This window comes from Rhipicephalus sanguineus, chromosome 5, assembly GCF_013339695.2.
Source record: "Rhipicephalus sanguineus isolate Rsan-2018 chromosome 5, BIME_Rsan_1.4, whole genome shotgun sequence".
Taxonomy (NCBI): domain Eukaryota; kingdom Metazoa; phylum Arthropoda; class Arachnida; order Ixodida; family Ixodidae; genus Rhipicephalus; species Rhipicephalus sanguineus.
In genome coordinates, this window is record NC_051180.1 from 80,074,222 (window position 1) to 80,099,566 (window position 25,345).

Sequence of the window (25,345 nt, forward strand, 5' to 3'; positions counted from 1 at the left end):
TCACGTCGTACCTGTTTTGGTATATATGAAATTAACGGAAAGGCCGCAAGAGCCCAAAGGCCATGGAATGTAAATTATGCTGTTCATGACATGCGTGTCATGATTTTCATGATATGACCTGTCATTTATGTTCGTAATAAGGCCATGTTATGACACACCAATTTTGGTATACATCCGATTAACGAAACGGCCAGGGAGCCCGAAGGCCGTGGAATGTAAGTCATGCTGTTCATGACATGCGTGTCATGATTTTCATGATATCATCTGTCATTTATGTTCCTAATAGGGCCATGTTATGACACACCAATTTTGGTATACATCCGATTAACGAAACGGCCATGGAGCCCAAAGGCCGTGGAATGTAAATCATGCTGTTCATGACATGCGTGTCATGATTTTCATGATATGACCTGTCATTTATGTTCGTAATAAGGCCATGTTATGACACACCAATTTTGGTATACATCCGATTAATGAAACGGCCGGGAGAGCACAAAGTCGTAGGCGGCTAGATAGATAGATAGATAGATAGATAGATAGATAGATAGATAGATAGATAGATAGATAGATAGATAGATAGATAGATAGATAGATAGATAGATAGATAGATAGATAGATAGATAGATAGATAGATAGATAGATAGATAGATAGATAGATAGATAGATAGATAGATAGATAGATAGATAGATAGATAGATAGATAGATAGATAGATAGATACGCTCAAAGTCGCAGAAGTTCGCTAAAAAATGCTTCGCATTTAAAATAAACAAAGTGCGCAATGAATGTGCTCTCTAACTGAAATTTAAGCTGATTGCCCTCATTTCAGAGTAGCTGCCACACCACCGCCGTGGCCGTGAGTGACGCTGCTTAACACTCACATACTGGGCTCTATCTGCTGCACACATCGAAATAGCCACACATACAAATACGGAAAAAGCGGGCGGTAGAATAGCCACGGCTGTTGGTCAAGCGGCGGCTTTTGAAAAAGCATGCGACTCGCATGTGTCGTGCGAAAATTGTGGGTTCTGCTCCCACAGAACCTAAGCGGTTCCTTTTAAATGCGAAGCATTTCTTAGCAAACCTCAGGCTCTTTGGCCGTTTCTATCTACGTATCTATCTATCTAGCCGCCTACGTGCGCTCTCCAAGTAGTCTCCATAATATGTAATATACCAAAATTGGCATAGCAGGGGATCAGTTTATGACGCACACGATCCACTGGTCATGACATGAATAACGCAACATACCTGTCGCGTACGTCATGAAATCCTTTCTCTCAGTCTCGTGTGGAACATACCCGCATACCAGAGTTCATGTTTTTCGGGTATGTGCCACAGGTGATACAGAGTCTCAACCAACACAGTAACCACGAACACACACACCTTGACACGCAAGGACAGTGATGATATGAATTGTTGGGGTCTTATGTCCAAAACGACGATATGATTGTGAAAGACGCCGTAGCGAAGGGTTCCGGAAATTTTGACCATCTGGTATTCTTTAACGTGTACCGAGATCGCACAGTACACGGGCATCTAGCATTTTGCCTACACCGAAATTCGACCGTCGCGGCCGGGATCGAACCCGCGACCTTCGGTTCAGCAGCCGAGCACCGTATCCGCTACACCACCGCGGCGGACGCAAGGAAAGTGAAGAAGCAGAAGACAGAACAGCCCTGGAAGACGCTCAACTACCGTCCACTCCTCCACGTGATCCGCAACGTGGACCACGTGGATTACGCAACAACCGGGATCAGTGCTTCCTACAATAAATATGCCGAGAGAACCAGGTCTCTCATCATTACCGGTGACTTCAACATTGATTTATCAAGACCCAACAACCCCTGGTCCCTGCGGCGAAGACGGCTTGGATGTGGACAGGACATCAAAAGACCTCGCTGCCACGTCCAGGACAGGAGGCATCATAGATCATTTCATCGTATGAGGCATCCAGGATTTCCACCAGCTGCACTATACCTCGCACTTCACGGCACTTAGACCCCTCGTATTCACGATCACGAACGGATCCGAATAACAAGTCAGATCCAGCTGCTGGGGCTCAATGATCACGGTGATGATGACCTTGTTCAAGAACTGTCAAGAACCCCTTCCACACATGCACGCGGGTTCGTGCGTGCGTGCGTGCGTGCGTGCGTGCGTGGGTGCGTGCGTGCGTGCGTGCGTTCTCCGTCATAACGGACAAGTATAAGCACAACTGTAACAACTGCAACTGTGACTGTAACGTACGTGCAGTGCGCCTGCGCGTACCACTCGTCTGTGTATATCTCTAGGGAAACTTTCCTGAGTGAAGTTTAGTTGCGAGTAACGCCTGTTCTGCCCATCTGTGTTCCTTCTTTGTCTTGTTCGGATTCGCGCTATCCAGTATTGAAGAATATAAGCACTACATATCAGCTTACCTCGTCTGGTGTTGGTAACACCCATGTTGCTGTTGGCATCGTAACGCAACTGTAAACAACTGGTTACATAATACATATGCGACTCTTGAACATATGAGTGTGCGTATACCACTTCAACATTTCTCTAGCGTCATTCCGGAACGTTTCGCTCAATGTGAAAAATTACGCCACAGTCACCATCCCGCGCATGCTTTACATAACAACGATTCCCACGGTACGTGGGATCTTCCGAATTTTTAAAGCTCGCTTCTTCTTAATCTTCGTATCCTTCCGTTTCAAATGCGAAGCATTTCTTAGCGAACCTTTGGCACTTTGCGCGTTTCTATCTATCTATCTATCTATCTATCTATCTATCTATCTATCTATCTATCTATCTATCTATCTATCTATCTATCTATCTATCTATCTATCTATCTATCTATCTATCTATCTATCTATCTATCTATCTATCTATCTATCTATCTGTCTGTCTGTCTGTCTGTCTGTCTGTCTGTCTGTCTGTCTGTCTATCTATCTATCTATCTATCTATCTATCTATCTATCTATCTATCTATCTATCTATCTATCTTGCCGCCTATGTCTGGGTGCTCTCATGATCGCCTCCTTAACTTGGTATAGACCAAAAATGGCATGGGAGGGTTAGATATGACTGTCTGTTCATGACATGAATAACGTGAAAATCCTGCCGCGTACGTCGTCAAACCATCTCCTCCAGACACCATAAGTTACCCTTTAAACGCCAGTGTTGTCGACGTGCCTGGTAAGCCCACGATGTACACACAACTGCTACACTTACAAAAACACGTCGATCCACCTCGTAACGAATGGCTCAAAGCCATAAAATACAGCATAGAAGTACACGCTAACTGCTTCGCATGAAACAGATCCCCGTGTGGGACACGCCGAATTTTTTTTCTCTGTCTTCTTTTTTTTCAGTTTCAGTCGCGTTTTCACAATTCGCTTTTATTACACTTTAAAACTATTTCCTCGACTTCACTGCGAGTTGTATTTTGACGGTTTGCATCTTTATTACACGATTTCCCCTGCGTTTTTCTTGGTTGTATTGTCTGATGGCTTCGGGCGGCTGTTCACGAGCACACGTCGACGTTTATTGACCGAGTGCATGTACCATAGTACAGTATGCAGTATACACCCATATGCTTAGGACGAACGCTAACGCGCTCGAGCGCTACGCTTGTGCTGCCACCGGAAGCAGCGGAAAGCTATCAGGGTTCCGACAGAGGCGACTGAACGGAGGCTGTCGGTGCGTCCACTTGGAGCTGCGTCGCTTTGGCAGCCAAACGCACTGTCCTTCTCTAGAGACATTCAAGGTATTCGAGGGCGGGTGGTGCATGCGCGTACATAACGAGAGAGCGCCACGGTGGCACTGCGAACCTTATCACCATTTCCATCCGCAACAACAATTCACTGAACCCCCCCCCCCCCCCAAGAGATGCAATTACCTCAATTTTAGAAAGGGCAAACGGGTCGTACCTATAGGAGCGTTGAGTATCTAATCGATGCTCCAACGTTTGTACTCACTCCGTACAACAGGTTCGTTTTGCAAAGTGGACTGTTCTTAATGCAAGCGAGCAGTTTTGGGACCGACTCGCACCTCGGGATAACGAGAGAGACTTATCTTCTCGAGACGCCTAAAGAAAAGGACTGCGAAATTCACTGCAGAAGGAGCTCGCGTAAGCGTGTTCAGGTGTCTGAATAAATTGTGCGTCGGGGTATAGAGAGGAAAGAGTGGGATAAAGGGCAGTGCCGAATTCAATTCGCGACCGCGCACAGGTTTTGCCCGACCGACAGGCGCTCGCACCTTATTGCAGAACCAAACAAGAGTTCCAGTGTCTTTTCTTTTTTCCAGCTCGTAAACGCTTCTTCCTGTAATCCTCTTAAGAGGTACACGCCAAAGAAACACATCTAAAGACTCAGTTCCCAACACACAAACACACAGCAGAAGACCCTTGTACCGGGCTGCGCAAGGTGTCTGGCCGCTTAGCATAAATTGAGGCGGCTGTCTTAGAACTGAGCCCTGCTGTGAGTGTGAGCAAGGACATCGGCCCCGTTCGACCTTTCTGTACTCCGCAACTCTTCTTTTCTTTTCTCGCCTTACCTTGCCGCAAATCGAAATGCGCAGCTCCGGTACGGAGCCGTTTTCCTAATTAAGCGGACAAAGGAACCTTCATCGAAATCTAATTAACAAGAGTCCGTGACGCGAGGGAAACTCTTTCTTGCATTCACCGTGGCCATGCGTGCCGTCTGCCTGCTGTTATCGTTTTTGTGTTTCTAGGTTTTTGAAAGTTTAGGTGGTTTTATCGCTTGAACAGGAAAAAAAATTCCGTTCTCACGAATTTTCTCTTCCTTTCTTGCAGCCTGATGAGTGCCGGCGAACAAGGTAATTCTTTCGACCTTTCGAAAACTGCGTTCGCATAAATTTGCATTTTATTCTATTTAAAGAGGCTTTCTTTCATTTCCAACCTTTCTTTCCTGTTCCTTTCGTTGTATTCCTTCTTTTCTAGCACCCTCTGAACTCCCGTCAAACTCATTTCTATTTACAAACTGCGACGGAGCTAACGCCTCTAACGCAACGATAGGAAACTAAACCTAAAACAACACGGAGATAAAGGACAAAGGTGCCGCCGCCACCATTCATTCATACGTTGATTCGTAAAGTTAGTCGGTGGTGAAGTATTTTATGTGCCAGAATACTCAACGCAGCAATTTGTGAGAAATATTGCTCGCTACGAAGTAACGTTAATGGATATTTACGGGGTACAGAACTAAGAGGCTTATGTTTTGCGATGGGTTCCGGCATAACGTTGACCCTGCTCTTTTCTGCTGAAACTAGTGAACGCGTTCGCGCTCAACTAACACTAAGCCCGTAGTTTTAACCTTCAGCGGTTAAGTCGAGGGCACCGTAAAGGTTATGCTTAATCCGGACGCTTAACTAGCCCCAACTCCGTATGTTTAACCTTCAATGTTAAAGTCGAGGGGCCCGTAAATATTTTTGTAATTCTTAATTAAATGCCGTACACTTTTAAGTTAACTCAAACTCGTCTGACAGAACAAAAAGAAAATGCAAAAGCTTACTTGCAAGGGATAGGGGTGTTGGATATCTTATTTGAAGCAATCAGCGAGTATTGTCAACTGCGCGGTCGAAGCCATGTCATGCATTGCTCGCTTGATTACGATAAACATCAAATGGCCGTGATTGGAACAAAAGTAGATCTTTGATGATTTCAGGTAGCACTTTAACAACGCATTAAACAAGAGAAGGGCGACAGCTCAAGGGGCCCGTTCCTCTTCAAGACGACCATATGAAGTGACCAGTAAATGATGTATCCTAAGAGTTTAGCACAGACTTATGAAGACGGGACAAGAGGAAGGACAACACACGCAGGCGCAGAATATGTCGTACCAACAAGGCTAGAAATCAGCCCTTGCTAGGAAATGATGCGTAGGAGATCATACGGGGCATCATTGCTTTTAATACCTCCCGCTACGTTAGCTTAGCGGATATGACGTTGCGCTGCTAAGCAAGAGTGTGTGGGTTCGAATCCCACCCATGGTGGCCGGATTTAGATAGAGGAAAATTTAAACAATGCCCATGCACTCATATTTAGGTGCACACGTCAGATAGCCCCAGGTGACGAAAATTATATTCGATTCCAAGCCCCCCTCCCCCGCTACTTCAATGCGTTCGCACGTAAAATCTAACAATTTAATTATAGTAAAGGTTCTCCGTTTGCTGAACATTTCCTTTGAATTCAACGCCCAATGCTTCCTGCCTCCTCTCGTATTTTCCCCTTGCATTCTCTAAAATTCTAGCGCCCAGAACGAACTACTCTTTTTTTCCGTGTCATATAACACGGGAGAAACAGCAGTTCGTTCCGGACGCTGGGATAGATAAAAATGTAGCTATTCGAACATTTCTCCTTCTTTTGCCGTTTTCCACTTGTCGCCCAGAGATGAATGCGTAACGGATTTTCCTACGCGCGCAGGCAATTTCTTCCTGTCTTAACTTTTCGACTGAAGCCACTCACTTTCAGACGTCACTCCGAGCTCTTCGCAGCGACCGATCGGCAACTGGGAGCGTAATAAACACCGAATCGCGCGCAAAACACGCGCGAAGACGCAGGCGCAGCAAATTCTCCTGCCCAAAAATGCCGTCGCATTTCAGAGATGGCGACTCGATCTCTTCCCGCGTGTCACAGAGTCGTAGTAGGCTCACCTTCCGAACTAAATGCGAGGGCAACGCACACTGAGCTAAAGGAACGAACGAACAAAAAAAAATCTATATCAAAATGCTACACATAGAGCCACCTAGAAGGGAAGTGATCCCGGACTTCTTGCAAAGCGTAAATGTGATTCTAGCGAAATTCGAGCCTCGCGCGGGAACATCCTTCAACCGTTTTTTTTTTTCTTTTTCTTTTTTTATTCAGCAATTCCCCTCGGATGCCCGCCTCTATCCGCTACATACCGTATAAATTCGTCTTAGAGCGGCACCTCACCTTTTCCTTTTCTTCGGCAATCTCGACGAGGTAACCTTACACAGGGGCGGGCCCCCTACCTGTTTATTTCTTTAAACACATACACTAGGCGTAGCTGGCGGTGCCTGTGTAGTTCAACCATATCGTCAACGCTAACGCTTTTCAGGTTTGAGGTCGGCAACGTGCTCCGTACATTTCATGACGTTCAGTATTATCCATGTGACTTTGAAAGGCTTTTATCGATGCCCTCTTCAGAGACGTCGACAACATCCTGGTTTGCGATCGCTCTTTTTATCTCATCATCACACTAAAGAAAACGAAACAATTGAGCTGAAGTTCCTTACTTTAGTGGTCCTTTACAAGGTGTCGATCTGACGTTATATCGAAGGACAGACCTGTTTTTTTAATTCTATAGTCTATAACTTAGGGCTGCTTAGTTGTTGATGCGACTCTTACACGAGTTTCTGCGGTACGTTGACGTCCCCGAACCGATGTATCTTCCTTCCTAACTCAGAGCGCGAGGTTGCTGTTTTTTTTTTCGGCTGGCGAAAAGAAAAGAGAAAGGGAGATAGCGGGAAAGGAGGAAGAGCGCCGAACGAAATCAGCTTCCGGATGGAAGGTCCCCCGTGAAGTTTGTGCCCGCGGGGGAGTCCGTGTCCGCGGCGCGAGGCGTCGTATCTTGCTAGACGATTGGACGAGCAAACGAGCTCCCGATTCAGCCGTGCGTACTGCAAAGATAAGCTGATTACGCGTGCCTACCAAATTCGCCGCTGCCGCCGCCGCCGCCGCTTGGGGTCTCCAGTGGGGGCCCCTCGACCCAAGGAAAGACCAAGCTGAGAAATCCTCGCTTTTGAGCGGCAAAAGGATGAAGGAAAACTGGCCTCCCAAGGTAGACCGCCCGCGGACAAAAATCACCGGGTCGGTTCGTGACGCTTACTTTCTCTCTCTACCTCGCAATCTTTTTTGTTCCTGTCCGCAGCTTTTGTTTTGTTCCTCTCTGCCGCTTTTGTATTGTTTTACGCGCCAGCAGTTGATCTTCTCGCGCGAAAATTTTCAAGGCACTGCTGCAACTTCCAACCGTGTGAAGGCATTTGTTTTTATCTCTCCAATGTGCGCGAGGTCGATGTTTTATGCAACCCCCGGTCCACCCTGCCTGATGTGTTTGCATGCGAAAGTATACCTGGACGCATTACGGTACTTGCGCATGCATGAACTGACTCGTCGTTTTTCTCCTTTTCTTTTTCTCTCCATCTCGTTTCAGTAAGTCCTAGGTAAGGTTAAGAAGCTTTGCTCTTTTGCGCACGCTTATGTCACCCATACGTTCAGTGTGCGCGAAATTGTCTTTGGGAGCACGCCTCGTTTTATTTCAGCTGCTTTCACGAGCGCTTTGATGGGAAGCGCCTTGCGTACCAGCAACAGGTAGTAAGATTGCGGAAAAATCTTACTCATGCAGAGTACAGCGGCGATCTGCCTCATTAGACGCCGCTTTTAAAATCTTCGGTGAAAATATAGACGGTTGCTTGCTCATTTCCCAAATATATAGTTGCTGGTCAATGATTGTGACCAGTGCTGGGCAGTATCGAAGATACATGTATCTTAGATACTATCTTAGATACTCTTTGTGTATCTTGTATCTGTATCGCGATACGTCTCGCAAAACGTGTATCAGTATCTGTATTTCCGATACATTGAAGAATGTATCGTGTATCTTAAGATACAAGATACTGCGATCGCAATTCCACCGTGCGAAACAATAAACGGTGACTGAACTCTGCTTCCCAATCTGATACTGTTGCCACTAAGCCGCCACAATTAAACTAAAGGCAGTGACACCATTTTATCTTTCCGCCAGAGTTTTCAAGCGAGGGAAGACGATGAGCTCTGAGCGTCCCTATTGATGGAGCAGAATCACTTGGTAGCGCTCGCGTCGTCTCGACAGACCAGCGCGTGAACGTCTACGCCCAACAGACCTTTCGTTTTCTCGTTTTTTTTTTTCTTTTTAGTTGGGTCAGTGACATGACACTTGGCTCCCAGTGACTGCCCTATGCGACGCACTCCAATGCGTGCGGCGTGTTTCGCACAAATTCTGGTACCTCTGTAGTGTCAGTATCGAAGATTCTCTTGCGGTGTCCTTCGTTACGAAGTCTAAAGAATGCAAGAATGGGGTTGAATTGCGTCTCGTGGATTTCACACATCGGCGACTTGAAGAAGCTCGTGGATGTAATTTTGTCTTATATGCAATGAGATTGACTTATATGCAAACAAGATTCTAACATCTATAGAACCACCGGTGCCCATTCTGCATCTAACAGAACAAACATTCAGCTAACAGAAGCTATATCGGCGTACCTCTCTTTTTCTTTTATTCAATGAGTTCTTAAAATCATACTTTGATTGTTAGCACAAGCTCTTTCTAAGCCGTCCTTTTCCATCCCATACGTTACCTATGTGTCTGTATTGTTTTTTTCCCGTCTGCTCACTGCAATATGTCTTTAAGGTACTGCCAAGGTAAGCTCTCTGCTTTATTACTACTTTTAACTGTCTGCGTCATTTCTGCTACTGTTTGTGTACATATATTCCAATTGAGAGAGAATAAGAATAAAAGAAAGGCGGGGAGGTTGAGTTTACTGTTATGTCAAGGCGATGTTGAGGACAAATATATATAATAATCTGCGCGTGCCTGGAGTATACATCAACAAAAATTCTGCTTACTACGTAATAAAATAGCGAAATTGAGTTTGCATTATAATAACGTAAATTATTAGGAGCCATCTTACGGATGTTGGCAAAGGGAGTGGGGAGACACTGTTCCACAAAATGATCCGTTCTTCTCATGAGCGTCCCAATGAGTGGTTTTGCGCTATTTTCCATAGGCACTGAATTTTCTGTGGTCTTACCTTAAATGCTTAACTGCCACAGCTATTAGGGGTTACCCGCCGCGGGGGTCTAGTGGTTGTGGCGTTAACTGCTGTCCCGAAAGTCGCGGCGGCCGCATTTCGATGGAGGCAAAATGCTAAAGGCCGGTGTTAGGCTTTAAGACCCCAGGTTGTCAAAATTTCCGGAGCCCTCCACTACGGCGTCTCTCATAATCATACCGTGATTTTGGGACCTAAAACGCAACAATTATTATTAGCTCTTGGGGGTGCCGCCTGTATCGGTTTCTATGCTTATTCACTGTGTTTGATACGGAACCGCTTTTCTATTTTACTGAGCTTGATATATTTACAAGTTTTATAGCGCGGAACTTCTACACAAGGCGCTATAAAACTTGTAATTATGAATTACCAACTAGCCCGAAGCAACGCGTTGTTGATATATTTGTTTTCCTTTTTTTAAGCTTCCTAAATATTTTTACTGTTACTGATCACCAGGTACTTGGAGATATAAATGTGTCAATATAGTGGGAATAGCGGCAGTGTCCTGCGGCGCTTTGTGCAACTGTACAATGCGTCTGAGACGTTTCTGGGCTGCACATGTTCTCTTGTAGAAAAAAAAATTAAAAAATTGTTAAAAACATTGCGCATTACTGAGTACGTCGCTAACGAACGCTTTACGCCAGCAGATAAGAAGAATGTAAAAGTCATTGCAGTTTTATATCCTCTACGTAAACACAATGCGTTTCAAAGAATGTCGCTAACAGTGTTCCTACTACTGTATACCTGCCCGGAGATTCGGTATTGCGAAGACCGTAATATGTTTACAGGCAAGGTAGAATTCCCCAGTGCTATTGGCACCATCGTGAGGTTGCTTCTTATTGAAGTTCTTGTGATTAGATGGCAAACCGCAAGCTCGTCGGCAAGCAGAGCAGCGACTGTCACCAATTACAAAAGCGACAAGCAAAAAATCGCAATCAGCTAAAGCAACGCCAATAAGTTGTTTCGGAATAAAACTAATATGCCTTGAGCAAGAAATACAAAAGCTTTTGAGATATTAACAGACATTTCATTCAAATTAAACCAAATAATGGCAGTGAATAAATTTTCAAGCGAATATTTTTGTGCATAGGCGTTTAGTGCTACATTATCTAGATATATAATAACAAATTTGCGAATGTATCGAAGTATCTTAAGATACAATTGGAATGTATCGTATCGGATACAATCAGCGTTGCAGTATCTTGTATCTGTATTTCAAATACTTCTTGCCTGAGTATCTTGTATCGTATCGCGATACAATTGCAAAGTATCTTTGCCCAGCCCTGATTGTGACACTAACCTCAAAACAAATTTATGGCTTATTTGCCGCTGACCAGCATACATAAGTTCGTCTATGAAGTCGAGGTTTTGACGGAAACCCGTCTGGTCGGGAATTTTTCCGCATTTTATTTCATGGTCGGTGTCCTGCTTTTATTCTATCATAAGTTCGTCTAGAAGAAATTTAACAGCGAAGCTCTTCTAGCTTGGTGAAAAGTGTGCGGAGTGTGTGACCGTGCACAAAAACTACCATCATCATGAACGGTTATGTGCCACAGAATTCGGGCAACACCCACTGCTCAGCGCTACGGCATGGCCTGTAATAACACTGAGAACGAGTACAGAGAGAACCAAACAGAGGGGTGGAAAGAAATATATAAAGAGAAAAATTCTTGCCGAAAAAAATTCTTCACGAGACGGGATTTGAACTCTCGTAACCTCGACCTGAAGTCGAGCGTCCTAACCATTCGGCTATCCAAGCACGCTTGCAGAGCATAACATAGTCTTGTAAAGTATAGTGTAGCAAGGGGGTGGGAAAGAGAAGTGAGCGTGAGGAGGAGGGGAGAGTAAAGCTTAGCACAGAAAGAATGAGAAAGGGAGAGAAAGAAATGTCGAAAGAACAAGAGGCAGAGAGAACATCAACGCCAGAATTAACCGAAACGGAGAGAGAAAAAAAAAAGAAAGAGGAAGCAAGCATTGCGTCGTCTAGCGATCCGATCCCTTGATCCGGCATGGGGTCCGCGCAGATAAGTGCGGTTGAGATCAGACAGACAGACAGACAGACAGACAGACAGACAGACAGACAGACAGACAGACAGACAGACAGACAGACAGACAGACAGACAGACAGATAGATAGATAGATAGATAGATAGATAGATAGATAGATAGATAGATAGATAGATAGATAGATAGATAGATAGATAGATAGATAGATAGATAGATAGATAGATAGATAGATAGATAGATAGATAGATAGATAGATAGATAGATAGATAGATAGATAGATAGATAGACAGATAGATAGATAGATAGATAGATAGATAGATAGATAGATAGATAGATAGATAGATAGATAGATAGATAGATAGATAGATAGATATATAGATAGATAGATAGATAGATAGATAGATAGATAGATAGATAGATAGATAGATAGATAGATAGATAGATAGATAGATAGATAGATAGATAGATAGATACCTGCACTTCTACATCACTCTCTGTTAATCTTCTCACTACCCTCTCTCTCGTGCGGCGTGTGTGGCAGTGCATGGACCACTTTTCATTCTCAGCAATGCACATGAAGCGGAAGGACAGAATAGCGCCATAGGTAAGCAATTGGAGCAAGTTGTACGCAATATCGTCAAGTACAAAAAACGAAACACGACGAATGCCCCTGCCGCACACCGCGTAGGGGGACGCGTGCGTTTGGATGGCAAACTGCAAGCGGAAGGAGACAGGGTACGGGGGGTTAAGGAGGGAGGCGGAGTCGTGGCTGATAAGAGCGGAGGCGGCGTGTTTGATGGAGGACCGAAGGCCGAGAGAGCAAATTCTTGAGGACGATGGAGATGAGATCAATAAAAAAAAATATAAATACAGCGAATGACAAGAAGCGGCGTGCAACACTGGCCGCGCTGTGCAGAGGTGAATGTTTTATGTCGAGCTAGAGAGCGAACAAAAAAGTGACGAAAGAAACAAGGAGGACAAAGGAGGAGAAAAAAAATAGCCGTCAGAATATGGCGAAAAATCGAGCGCCGCCCCGCCGTGCGGAGGAAAGACGTGGGCGGCGAAGAGGAGGCGACGACGGGCGTCGATTTGTCGTCGTCGTATAGCTACAGCAGCCAGCGTTGGGGGCAAGCAACGGCAGCTGTCGTCTCGCGCTGTGCAGCTGAAAACCCGTTGTCATGGTACAAGAAGAATGAATCCGCCGTTCCGACGACGCCATCGTCGCCACTCGCGCGTCCGGTGGCGGCGCTCGTTCTCTTCACCCGCGATGCTGCTCCTGCTGTTTTTCTGGACGTTATATGCTTGTGCCGCTCTTTCTTGCCGGAGGTCCGGTCGCGCCCGCCCCCCCCTTTCGTCCACGACTTCTCACCCGTTCTTTCTCTTCCGTTCCTTTTTTCTGGTCTTTTTTTTTTTTCTTGTTTCGTGCCTCTGCCACCTCGAAACTTCAAGCGTCCTTCTTTGGAACGGCTGAGCCTACATGTCTCGTATGGTACCAAGCCACCTTCGGGAGAGAGAGTGAGAGAGAGTTCCTTCCGCAAGGTAGAGAAGGAAGAAAAAGGAGGAGGAGGAGGAGGAGATATGGCAGCACCAGGACGGTTCATCTCCGCAGAATGAGGGATGCGAGTGACCCCGCTGGCCCGCCGTGCGTACCCCTCGCGGCTCCTTTCAATAAGGCTTCGGCAGTTGCGGTGGAGCTACGATTCGATATTGGGCCACGCCTGACGATGCCCTTTTTGCTCCGCCGCCCACGCTGCATCATTCGTTCTTTGTTCATTCATGCGCCGGTGTTAGCGCGCATCATACGTCGCCTCGAAATCGCTGGTCGAGAAGGGATGCCGCCTCCCCTCTTCCCTCCTCTTCTACTTGGCTCCCTTGTACTGTTTCCTCAAGTAACACGTCATCGCCTCGGGACAGCCAGATGTGTCGTCTCCGTCAAGACTGAAATTGCCTTTCCGTAACGACAGAACACGTCTTGTCGACGCATTCGCACTGGAGCAGTTTTTGGCCTAGTCTTTGGCGTAGGCGTAAAGAGCAGCGTACAGCGTCGTAGTGTTAGCAATAGGCCACAGAGAAGTGTCTGACGTGTGGCCTGAATGTCACCATGAAAGCATCATCACGAAAACTTGATCGACTCTCGCTACTGTTTGTGAGTAGCATACTGCACGACCATAGCGCCAGTCTCAACGCTTTCTCTAGAAATGAGAAGCCGGATTTCAATGTATCTGTACGTTATGTTCAGTGACAGAACTAGTTATTTGCTGTTCTTTTGTTCCCATTGCTTTTTTTTTTTTGACGCTTGCAGCTACGCGCGTCAATACGAATACAAGTCATCTCTGTGAACCGCTGCCTCCAGAGACAGTCCCTATTCAAGGATTTCTCATCATTTACATTTACTTATATTACACGAGTGAATATAGTGGATAAGTGAGTGGACATGCGGTCAATAAAAGGGTCGTGTCTTCCCAACGTTCCACATATCTACCAAGACAATATTGCGGTAGATAAGCATTACTTTTAAGGACAGTGCTGACCTTTCACAATTCCCGTTAAGGCAAAGCCGCATTTCGTAAACCTAGGATCCTGGTAGAGCGTAGCCGCAGCATGGAACATTTAAGTCTAAACGATTCCTCTCGGTGGTTTCCCTTTATTTTCATTATTGGTTTCAAAATATCCTTACCGAGCACAGTTAACAAGCCTGGCGCTCGCCGTTATATTGTAAGAAATACTGAGTGCTTGCCGGTAGACTGTTTGAAGCGATATTCACAAGGTGGTGTGTCTTATTCTTAATGCTTTTTCGCGTTTCGCGTGTAATGCAGTCGAGCTAGTGAACGCACGCCGCTGACGTCTGTCGCAAGCGCTGCCGCGGGCCAGGCAGCACTTAAAGGTTCATGGTGGTGCCGAGGTCTCCGGGTTACGATGTAATGACACAATACTGAAACGTCTAGGATTGTACAGGCAACCCTTCCAACCATCCCCCATTCTTGTTTTTTTTAACATACGCGCGTGTTTAGCGTGTATATCGCAATCACAGCACTTAAAGTGCTAATCACATCTGCAAAAGGTTGTACGTAACTGAGAGCCAAGGTGAGTGTAGTGCCGTGCACCTGCTTAAAAAGCCCCTCGCTTACCTACCTTCCATAGCCTGACATGATCACTTCGTCTATATATAAACGACTGAAATAACAAAATGAGTTTTCGATTTGGCAATGTAAGTTTGACTGCTTTATGCTCTCACGCGCATGCGCGCCCTGTGATTGTCCAAAAAATAGGGCCTCGGGCAACTTTCGTATTCCATAAGGGAGACACGAAATTTAGCAACGACAGCTGTAGTTGAGCAGGGTGGCTTAGATCTCAGCCACAAAGACCGCATCCCTACAAAGGCGGAGCTCAAAAATTAACGCCCATCGGATGCGTGTTGAGAAAATACGGGTAGTCAAGACTAATCCTCAGTTGTTGTTTTTTTTTTTTTGTTACGGCGTTCGTCTTAGTCAGATAATGATATTGGCACCTGAGAGTCAATCTATATATTTAACAGGCAGACTTTCACGAAAGAAAGATGTGAACGCTTAGCATAGAATAAAACGTGGTTGACAACACTAAAATAGACGAGGAAGGAACAGGAGAAAGAACAGTGAGTCAACAGAGGAGAGAGTTAACAAACGCGGGAGACAGAGAAACAGCGCTGAGCATTGTGAAACAGTCTCGTTTGATCTTGCTGTTAACTCCGTTCACCGCAGACGCAGAACCCTCAGGTCACGTGCTTACGTGTGTTAGCTCTAACATGTTTCTTTCTGTACCGTGTTTCACCGTCAATGCAATGCAAACGTGCGCTGTCTCTGCCGAAAGCAACAAAACACAAAGAGATGAACGTACGACTAGAATGCCACGGGGTCACGGCTAGGCAGAGGAACAACGCCTCGGGCAACGCGAATATACAAACAGCTGGCAGGCCGGTGCATTGCTGCATGCGGCGGTGATCGTTATTCCCGATGGTGCGGTCAGCAGTCGAGCCCTCGCTTGCAACAACAACCGCGAGGCAGTCCCCTTTCGTGCGCGGCAAGCTGTCACCGATGGGTGGAGAGTGTCCGTCGCGGTAGCAACGTCGTTAGGATTACCGATTCCTCCAACCGATGGCTTCGCACACCACCTGTGTTAAGGCCATCTTTTGTGGGCCCCACACCTCAACTCTTCGATCGGAGTCTTCCCAGGGGACCTAGGCGTCAATTTCAAGTCAGAGGCCACACGTCCAAACAGGCTGTTAGACGCGTCGCACATTCTGCGCGGACTACACCTTTTATATGTCCTTTTCTTAACGCATGGAGGATTTCGTGTATCTATTTCGCCCACAAGCATTTTTTCTTGGACAGCAAGAAAACTTCTCACGTTGACGATTTTTCTTCCTTCCTATTTTCGTGTGTGGAGTCAGTCTGCCCCATTTGCTCCGAAATGCTTCTCTTCAAAGCTGGATGGAAAAAAAGTAAAAAAATAAATAAGTCAACGCCAGAATCCTAGTGCCAGTAACCAACAACAATACCTTCCAGTGTGGTCCTTCTTCTATCTATCTATCTATCTATCTATCTATCTATCTATCTATCTTATCTATCTATCTATCTATCTATCTATCTATCTATCTATCTATCTAGCCGCTTTTTCTGTTCTTTACGTCTGTCCTGTGGCGGTGATATTAAATTAGTTTGCAAGACTTGAAAATGTATAGGTGTCCCTGTTTCGGCGCTCTTTATTTTTTGAGATACTGTTTCTATCATTGACAGATTTCTTTAGTCTTGTGAGCCACTATTTATATTTCCTTTCTGCCTTATTTTTAGTAGCTACGCGCGAGAGTTAGACGAAGACGAGCGCCGGCAAGAGTAACACGCTGTGACACCTTCTTCATTCGGAGAAGTTTATAAGAGAGGCAAAAGATAAAAAAAAATAGAAACGATCGAATAGAATATACTGTAAATAAAAGCTTAGAAAATAAAAATAGCAGAGTCTTGCCCCAGGTATTGCTTGTCGCTGCACCAGGCTGCACGAATAGCTGGCTGCATCAATATTACACAGGGCGTCGCTGAGAACGGCACCACTAAATTTATTAAAACAGGTACGCCTTGCGTCATGTCGACAAACGGCTCAAGCAGTTAAGCCGGCGAGGCTTAGCGAACTTGACACATAAATGCCTAAACGACTAAACCCTAGTGATACCTCGAAAAATTTTATGGGAGGAAATTTCGGGAATATTGTGGCTGGCCACGCTAAATTCGCACTTTACCGGAACGGTGCGTTAATCTGTGTACATTACGCATTGCTGCAATAACTAAATCGGCGATGACGTAGTTTGCATTTCTCATACTTCTTGCTGATGATAACTTCTGTAACCACGAATGGAAGGTATCGCCTGCATTGTTACAACAAAGTCCAACGCAAGGTCGCGTGGTATAATACCAATAGGCTTACCGCAGTGAGAGTGGGCGTAGTCATGTCGCACTTTCAAAATAAAATGTTTTATTGCGTGAATTTAGATGTGTTTGCTATTTTCTCTTCATTTTATTCCGGTATTTATTTGAAGCTAGTAATTTAAATAATTGAGTATACGCTACTGTGGCAGTTTAGTTATATGCTCTACGCAGTATTAATACGCGTTTATGTGTGCATTTTAGGTGTATGTCGTATAGTGTGTGCATTAGTCCTTCCCTTCACTGGTTCCCTTTCTGCATGTGTTTGCTGCTATCACTCTTAACATTGGGTGAAAATTCGTCGACCGCTGCCTTCATGCTAATGTCTCCCAAACTATCCGCACGTAAATTGGTGTTCACATTTTATGCACAAGTTAGAATCGCTGTAACGCATAAAGCATACGAAACATTGTATCGCCACAGGTTATGTCCTGTGGCAATATCATAAACATGGTGTGAAGTAACTGTCGTGTGGGTAACGCGTCAGTCATACATCATTTTCACAACCCCTTCCATTAACATTGGCATCAAATGTTTTTCCAACTGTTAGTTACTATATGCATGATTTTCCTCTGTGTGACTTCCCATTTCGCTGCCAAATGCAAAAAAAAAACAAAAAGAAAAAAATGGGGAAGCCGAAAGAACGCACTGGCTCGGCCTCTCTAAGACGACCAGCTTATCACATTACACCAGACACAGCACTGGCAAAAGAAAGCACTTACGTAATAGAACTGGTTCGTATAGAAAATTTCATGTAATGACGTTGGACATATCGTCAGCGAGGGTGATTAGCCAATGGCGGCAAGCACTCGCGAAAAACAAAAAAAAAACGGCTTCTGGATTCCCCTTCAGTTTTGATATGGCAGGCACTACAGCCAAGGGTCAAAGAACTCCAAATTAAGCTTACAATGACTCCGTTTAACTGAGGCGACGAAATTCATCGTGTGAAGTGCGCGTAGAAGAAATATCCGTGGAACACGCTGCGTCGCAATCGTATCCATTAAGGTCGTCACGTTAAACGTCCTGCAGTGTAATACAGCGCGAGCGGTGCTGACAGCAAAACAAGTTTACTCGCAGCATGTCTGACGCATATCGCACGAGGCTCATTTGCAAAACATATTAACAGGGCCCCGCACTGTTGACGCATCATGTGTCGGAGATAAAGACGCACAGATATGCATAACGCGCAACTATTTGCTATGTAAAACAATCTCGCACCCCAACGCGTGCTCATTAAGCATAACGTCATCCGTTTGCTATGCATGATGTTGAGTTATGGGGCGCATGTCTTTTTTTTTTTAGCGCTTTGCCTGGCGTTCGCTGAGTGGCGGAGCAACGGTGCCGGCTGCGCACATAGCTAGCAACGGCACTGTAGAGGGGCTAACAATGAGCGAATGTTTCATAAATCACCTCACTCTTCTGAAGTTGTTTCAATCCACTTTTCTCGCTTTTTAAATGCGAAGCATTTCTTAGCGAACTTCTGCGACTTTGACCGTATCTATCTATCTATCTATCTATCTATCTATCTATCTATCTATCTATCTATCTATCTATCTATCTATCTATCTATCTATCTATCTATCTATCTAGCCGCCTACGACTTTGTGCTCTCCTGGTCGCTTGGTTAATCGAATGTGCACCAAAATTGGTATGGCGTAACATGACTGTATGACGAACATAATGACAAGTCATAACATGAAAATCATGACACGAATGTCATGTACAGCATGATTTACATGCTACGCTCATGGTGCGCTGGCGGCCGTTTCGCTAGCTTGATATACACCAAAATTGGTATCTTGCGACGTGACTGTGTGACGAGCATAAATAACACGAGTTAACATGAAAATCATGACACGCATGTCATGTACAGCATGACTTACGTGCCGCGCTCATGGGCTCTGGCGGCCGTTTCGCTAGCTTGATCTACCCCGAAATTGGTATTGCGCGACGTGACTGTGTAACGAACATAAATAACACGAGTTAACATGAAAATCATGACACGCATGTCATGTACAGCATGACTTACGTGCCACGCTCATGGTGCGCTGGAGGCCGTTTCGCTAGCTTTATATACACTGAAATTGGTATCTTGCGACGTGACCGTGTGACGAACATAAATAACACGAGTTATCAAATGAAAATCATTACACGCATGTCATGTACAGCATGACTTACGTGCCACGCTCATGGGGCGCTGGCGGCCGTTTCGCTAGATTGATATGCACCGAAATTGGTATCTTGCGACGTGACCGTGTGAAGAACATAACACGAGTTATCATGAAAATCATGACACGCATGTCATGTACAGCATGACTTACGTGCCACGCTTATGGGGCGCTGGCGGCCGTTTCGCTAGCTTTATATACACCAAAATTGGTATCTTGCGACGTGACCGTGTGACGAACATAAATAATACGAGTTATCATGAAAATCATGACACGCATGTTATGTACAGCATGACTTACGTGCCACGCTCATGGGGCGCTGGCGGCCGTTTCGCTAGATTGATATGCACCGAAATTGGTATCTTGCGACGTGACCGTGTGACGAACATAAATAACACGAGTTATCATGAAAATCATGACACGCATGTCATGTACAGCATGACTTACGTGCCACGATCATGGGGCGCTGGCGGCCGTTTCGCTAGATTGATATGCACCGAAATTGGTATCTTGTGACGTGACTGTGTGAAGAACATAAATAACACGAGTTATCATGAAAATCATGACACGGATGTCATGTACAGCATAACTTACGTGCCACGCTCATGGGGCGCTGGCGGCCGTTTCGCTAGATTGATATGCACCGAAATTGGTATCTTGTGACGTGACTGTGTGAGGAACATAAATACCACGAATTATCATGAAAATCATGACACGCATGTCATGTACAGCATGACTTACGTGCCACGCTCATGGGGCGCTGGCGGCCGTTTCGCTAGATTGATACTCACCAAAATTGGTATCTTGCGACGTGGCCGTGTGACGAACATAAATAACACGCGTTATCATGAAAATCATGACACGCATGTTATGTACAGCATGACTTACGTGCCACGCTCACGGGGCGCTGGCGGCCGTTTCGCTAGCTTGATATACACCAATATTGGTCTCTTACGACGTGACCGTGTGACGAACATAAATAACACGAGTTATCATGAAAATCATGACACGCATGTCATGTACAGCATGACTTACGTGCCACGCTCATGGGCGCTGGCGGCCGTTTCGCTAGATTGATATACACCAAATTGGTATCTTGCGACGTGACCGTGTGACGAACATAAATAACACGAGTTATCATGAAAATCATGACACGCATGTCATGTGCAGCATGACTTACGTGCCACGCTCATGGCGCGCTGGTGGCCGTTTCGCTAGCTTGATCTACCCCGGAATTGGTCTTGCGCGACGTCACTGTGTGACGAACATAAATAATAGGAGTTAACATGAAAACCATGACACGCATTTTCCTCAATGACATACAAGACGATGTATGCAGCTCTTTGCTGGCTGCTTCGCATTACATCGATTCCCACAATGCGTGGGATCTGCCGGCTTTTTTTTACACCGGCGAAACGTATTCTCCAGTGACTAAAATCCTCACGCGAAATTCATAAGGAGCCTCAACACAACAAGGCAGGAGACGACTTCGTCGTATTCACAGATTAAGGATATTTCTACAGCTTCGGTCGTCGGGTATTCGATTTATTTGTCGAAAACATATTAGAATTTATATCATCAGGAGCAGAGTCCGGGAGCGGACATGGTACAAATTATCGTGCACACTGCAATTGCAGTTTTGTTCGTTCAGCACAGCTCCAGTTTTCTGTTGGATGACGTTCCAAAGACGGACGTTCGCCTACAGTGCCTTTAAAAAATGCGTGGCCAATGGTCAGATTCAATCTCAAACTACCAGCGCAGCAGCTCAATGCCTTAACCGTTGCTCTGCGTTTAAGAGCACAGTACCTGAGCCTTCGTGGGAATGAACGTGAAATTGCCAAGGACGCTAAAGAACTAAGCGCGGCGAGTCCTTCAAGTTAACCTACGACGAATCACATGACGCTTTTAAAACCGTTCTCCTGAGGAAACATCGACGTTAGCTTACGAAAAAGGAAATCTTAAACATTGAGGTTATCGTTATCGTCATCATAATCTTCGTCACATAGACCAACTCCGTCTTCCGCAATCACCGTTACCGATATACACCAGCAGTGCAATAGAAGTAGCAGCTGCTGCGCAGCCGTCGACGCCGCCACCACCGCTATTGTTAACGCTGTTATTCTTCTCACTGCCATTAATCATATTTGGCATCGTCAATGCTACTGTTAATAAACGCACCGCGATAATACAGCGTTTGTTCGCTGTCGCGAAAAGATACGTGAGTTTTATTTCCTTCCGAACAGTAGTAACCATCATTTCCACCTTCAACGCCATCGCGAACAATGCGAGTGTCAGGGGCACTAAAGACTCCGTTGTGTTCGCGCATGCAGGAGGAAAACACACACACACACAGTCGTGCACAGCTTTGATGGGGTTCGATCGAGGGATAAGTGCCGGTCCGCGTCTGCACGTTCGTGCCAGCATCCATCATCGAGGGCCGTAAAGCACCCCAGTCTCCCACTTTCCTTACGCATTCGTGGTGGCGTATGCTTTCTGTGGCCTTTAGGCAACGGGCGAAATAAAAGGGGTTGCGAACGTACGGGCACACCAGCTAGAGAAAGAGACGCGAAAACACGGCGTCACTGGCTCTCTCCCCCTCTCTCTTTCTCTCTATTCATATCTCTCTTTCTCTAACTCTCACACTCTCTCTCTTTACCTCTCTCTATCTGTCCCTCTCTCTCTCTCTCCATCTCCATCTATCTGTCTATCTATCTCTCACTCTCACACACATGCTTTCTCTCTCTCTCTCTCTCACTCCCTCTCACTTTCTCTCTCTCTCTCTTTCCCTCTCTCTTTCTGCTTGGCACCGCTGAAAAAGCGTTGCCGAATGATGCTTTCGATAACGCATTTTTCATTCGACACGCGAGAAAGTACGGGATCGTCGTTCGCAAATGCACTTCACTTTTTGCGGGTCTTCCAAGAAAACTCGCGCGTGCTCGCAGAAATGCGGGTGTAAAGTCGTATCCCATTGTTTTCCGAAAACGGTCGTCGACATGGGTTGTGTACTACAGAGCTCTTTCTTTGAACGCGCACTGTTTTCTTACTTTTTTCTTTTTTTCCAGACAGTGACGCCGGTGAAGCGTGACAGTCATTTCCCTCAACAGAAAAACGCCGTCGTGTTCTTTTGTTGTTTTTTTTTGCTTTAACTAGAATGCTTTCGATGCATCCGCGTACTCCGTCACAGCGACCCCACGCGATGCAGTCAAAGCTACGGTCACCTTCTGCCATTCGGAACAGAGAAGAAGAACCGCTCCTTCATTGACAGACCACGTTAACGTGTGAAGCAGCGCCCGGAGACAAGAAACATAAGAAACGATTCGACAGGACCACCGCTGCATGCATTGACCCATATATGCCCAGTGTCCTACATATAGAACGCTTCTTTGATGCACTCTAACATCGCTATTTATTTAGCTGATGACTAGCGCCACCTACAGCACATCAAGCAGGCCTCATTCTCAGCGTGTGCAAGCCTAGACATTGCTTGCTTTTCATGCTGCCACGTGCCGACCGCTTTCTCCGGGCAAACGCGTGCTTTACACGAAAGAGGTCAAGGAGACGAAAAAGTGCAATGTCAGGGAGCACATGAAATGTTTCGACGCTTACCACACCCGCACATAGCACCCTAATGCCCAGTGTCCAATGTGTATAGGACGGCTTGAAAAACAGTGTTGCGTTTACCTGGCAGTCAATAAAGAATTTGTGCTTTCTTTTGAGAGTACAAGTACATTTTTGTGAAAAAAGAAAATATTTGTTTTTCTGAGTTTGGGCATATATGGGTTAAGATTGACTGTCACTAACTCGCCCATTTCGCTTACGTGGTTCGGGCTTGGAAATTGCATCAAGGTGCTGTTTTGTTAACTTCAGCAAGGGCCACATTAAAAAATATGTATATATTTAATCTCCTCTTCCTTCTTTCGCGCACACACAAGAAAAATTATGCAGTAATTATGCAGTGGGAACGTGCAAAAAAACTGGCCGTCTATTTATTCACTGCATTAATTTATTTGTACCGCACTACCTTGCATTAACTAATGCAAAGTTGCAGTCGTAGTATTAAGCGATGTAAAGCTTGACCGTTTCTGTTTGTGACATGCAATCTGTCTAGTCACTAAGAATACTCATTAACTGGTAATTACCGCTTAACGGTACTCAACGGAGTCCTTCATTAAGTACGCGCGCAAGCACACTTATCAAGCGGGGCGGACAGTGGCACTGAAACGTTAACTGATTTATAGTTATTTATTTATCTATGAACATTCTGAAGTGAAATAAATAACGTGATGATACAGCGGTCGCTTAACGATCGTCATAAGTGGATGCCGCGGCGCTCGTCCAGGCCGTAATAATTTCAATGAAACCAGAAAAAATTATTATGGAATATAAGAAAGCATTCACGTTAAGATTGCTAGTTAACAACGGCACATATAACCCCAACGCGAAGATGAGTGTTGAGCCTTTTGTTGGTTATTGCACGCACCGAGTGTCATACCAACCTCCCTGGATTGTCCTTAAAAGAAGTTTTTTATATGTCTAATGATAGGGTGTCAGTTAAGATTGGCGCTTCATTGCCACTGTAGCTACTTACCTGGCTAGCGGATTGGTCTATTCTAGGGTAAAACTTCAGAAAAAGTGTCAGCTCTGCCCAGAGCTGCCGACGTTTCCAAAGAGAGAATTTGCGTAAGTGCTCCATCCTTGTGTTAGCTTAGAAAAAATGTTAATGATTTAGAGTAATTTCTACTCTACCATGGGAGATCATACACAGGGAAGTTTATTGCATACTAGTAGCAACAGTTCGGTTGAGTACAACTGCAGCGGGTAACAAAAATCACTTTAACGGCATGTACAAATAAGAAGGCACAGAGGCATGATGTAACTTATGGCACTCAGACATTATCACAGGCGAGGGATCTATGATAGGAAAGGAAAAAACACAGTCTAAGTTCGCACAGGTACACACGTATCAGCCGGGAAGAAATGCTACATTTGTGCTCAAAACATGCGGTGATCACGACTGTCACCGCTTCAGTCCGGCACATATGATGGATGGATGGATGGATGGATGCGAAACGTTATGGTAAGTCCTGAGGTGCACTACTCAACCTGCAGCGGGCCGCTCCACATTGGGACAGTCAGGCCAAGCCCGACCGCCGCATCGTGGCCCTCTGGACAGCCCATAGTTGAGCCCCGACGTCGGGGCTCTTGATAGCGGATAGCCACTTGTCTTCATTGGATTGGTCCGTGCCCCGTAACGAGGGGCAACGCAGAGCATGTGGTCTAGGCTACCGAATTCGTTACAGTGCCTGTAGGAGCTATTGGGATAAATGTCGAGATAAATACTTAACTCATTATTGTTTTTTTTTTCTGTGCTAGGAGCTTTAAAATGGCAGTTTAGGAAACTCAATATTCCCCTTCTGCACCACGAAAAATCGTGCGCGCCACTTCTGAGGAAGGATCCTTCACCATGCGTTTGTATCTGTTCGGTAAATACCGAGCCATGATCAGTGTGATCTTCTGTAAAGCTGGTTGTCGGCGTACTTCAAAAAACGCTTACTTATGTCCATGACGTCAAGCATTTCTCGAGAGTTCGTTGACTTTCCCATTCAGACAGTAGTGTCGCTGGCGTTAGGTCGGAAACCTGAACATCCTGGTAAATTTCGTCGAGGTCTCTAACATCGCTGCTCAGCGGAACGTAATGTTTTAAAAGGGCCCCTAAACCACCCAGCGGTCGAATTAGTTGAGGAAGTTGTGCTCGAGTTTTAAACAAAAGTAGCCGTGAGAATTTTCGAAACGGTGCCGTAATAGCGGAGTTACACGCGTTTGATGATCGAAACGCGACGATCGCTTCTTTTCTCTTTCCGTTACCCTCTTCCAAAACCGCTTTGCCTCCT

General features: G+C 45.5%; 1 protein-coding gene across 1 annotated transcript in view; it reads left to right on the forward strand.

Moving 5' to 3' along the window:
• Positions 1-25,345, forward strand: part of LOC119394751 (neuronal acetylcholine receptor subunit alpha-10-like) — a 387,146-nt gene that overhangs the window by 218,393 nt on the left and 143,408 nt on the right. The window contains exon 3 of the mRNA XM_037662057.2: positions 4,795-4,817. The gene's annotated coding sequence lies outside the window, so the exon portion shown is untranslated. The remainder of the gene's footprint in view (positions 1-4,794; positions 4,818-25,345) is intronic.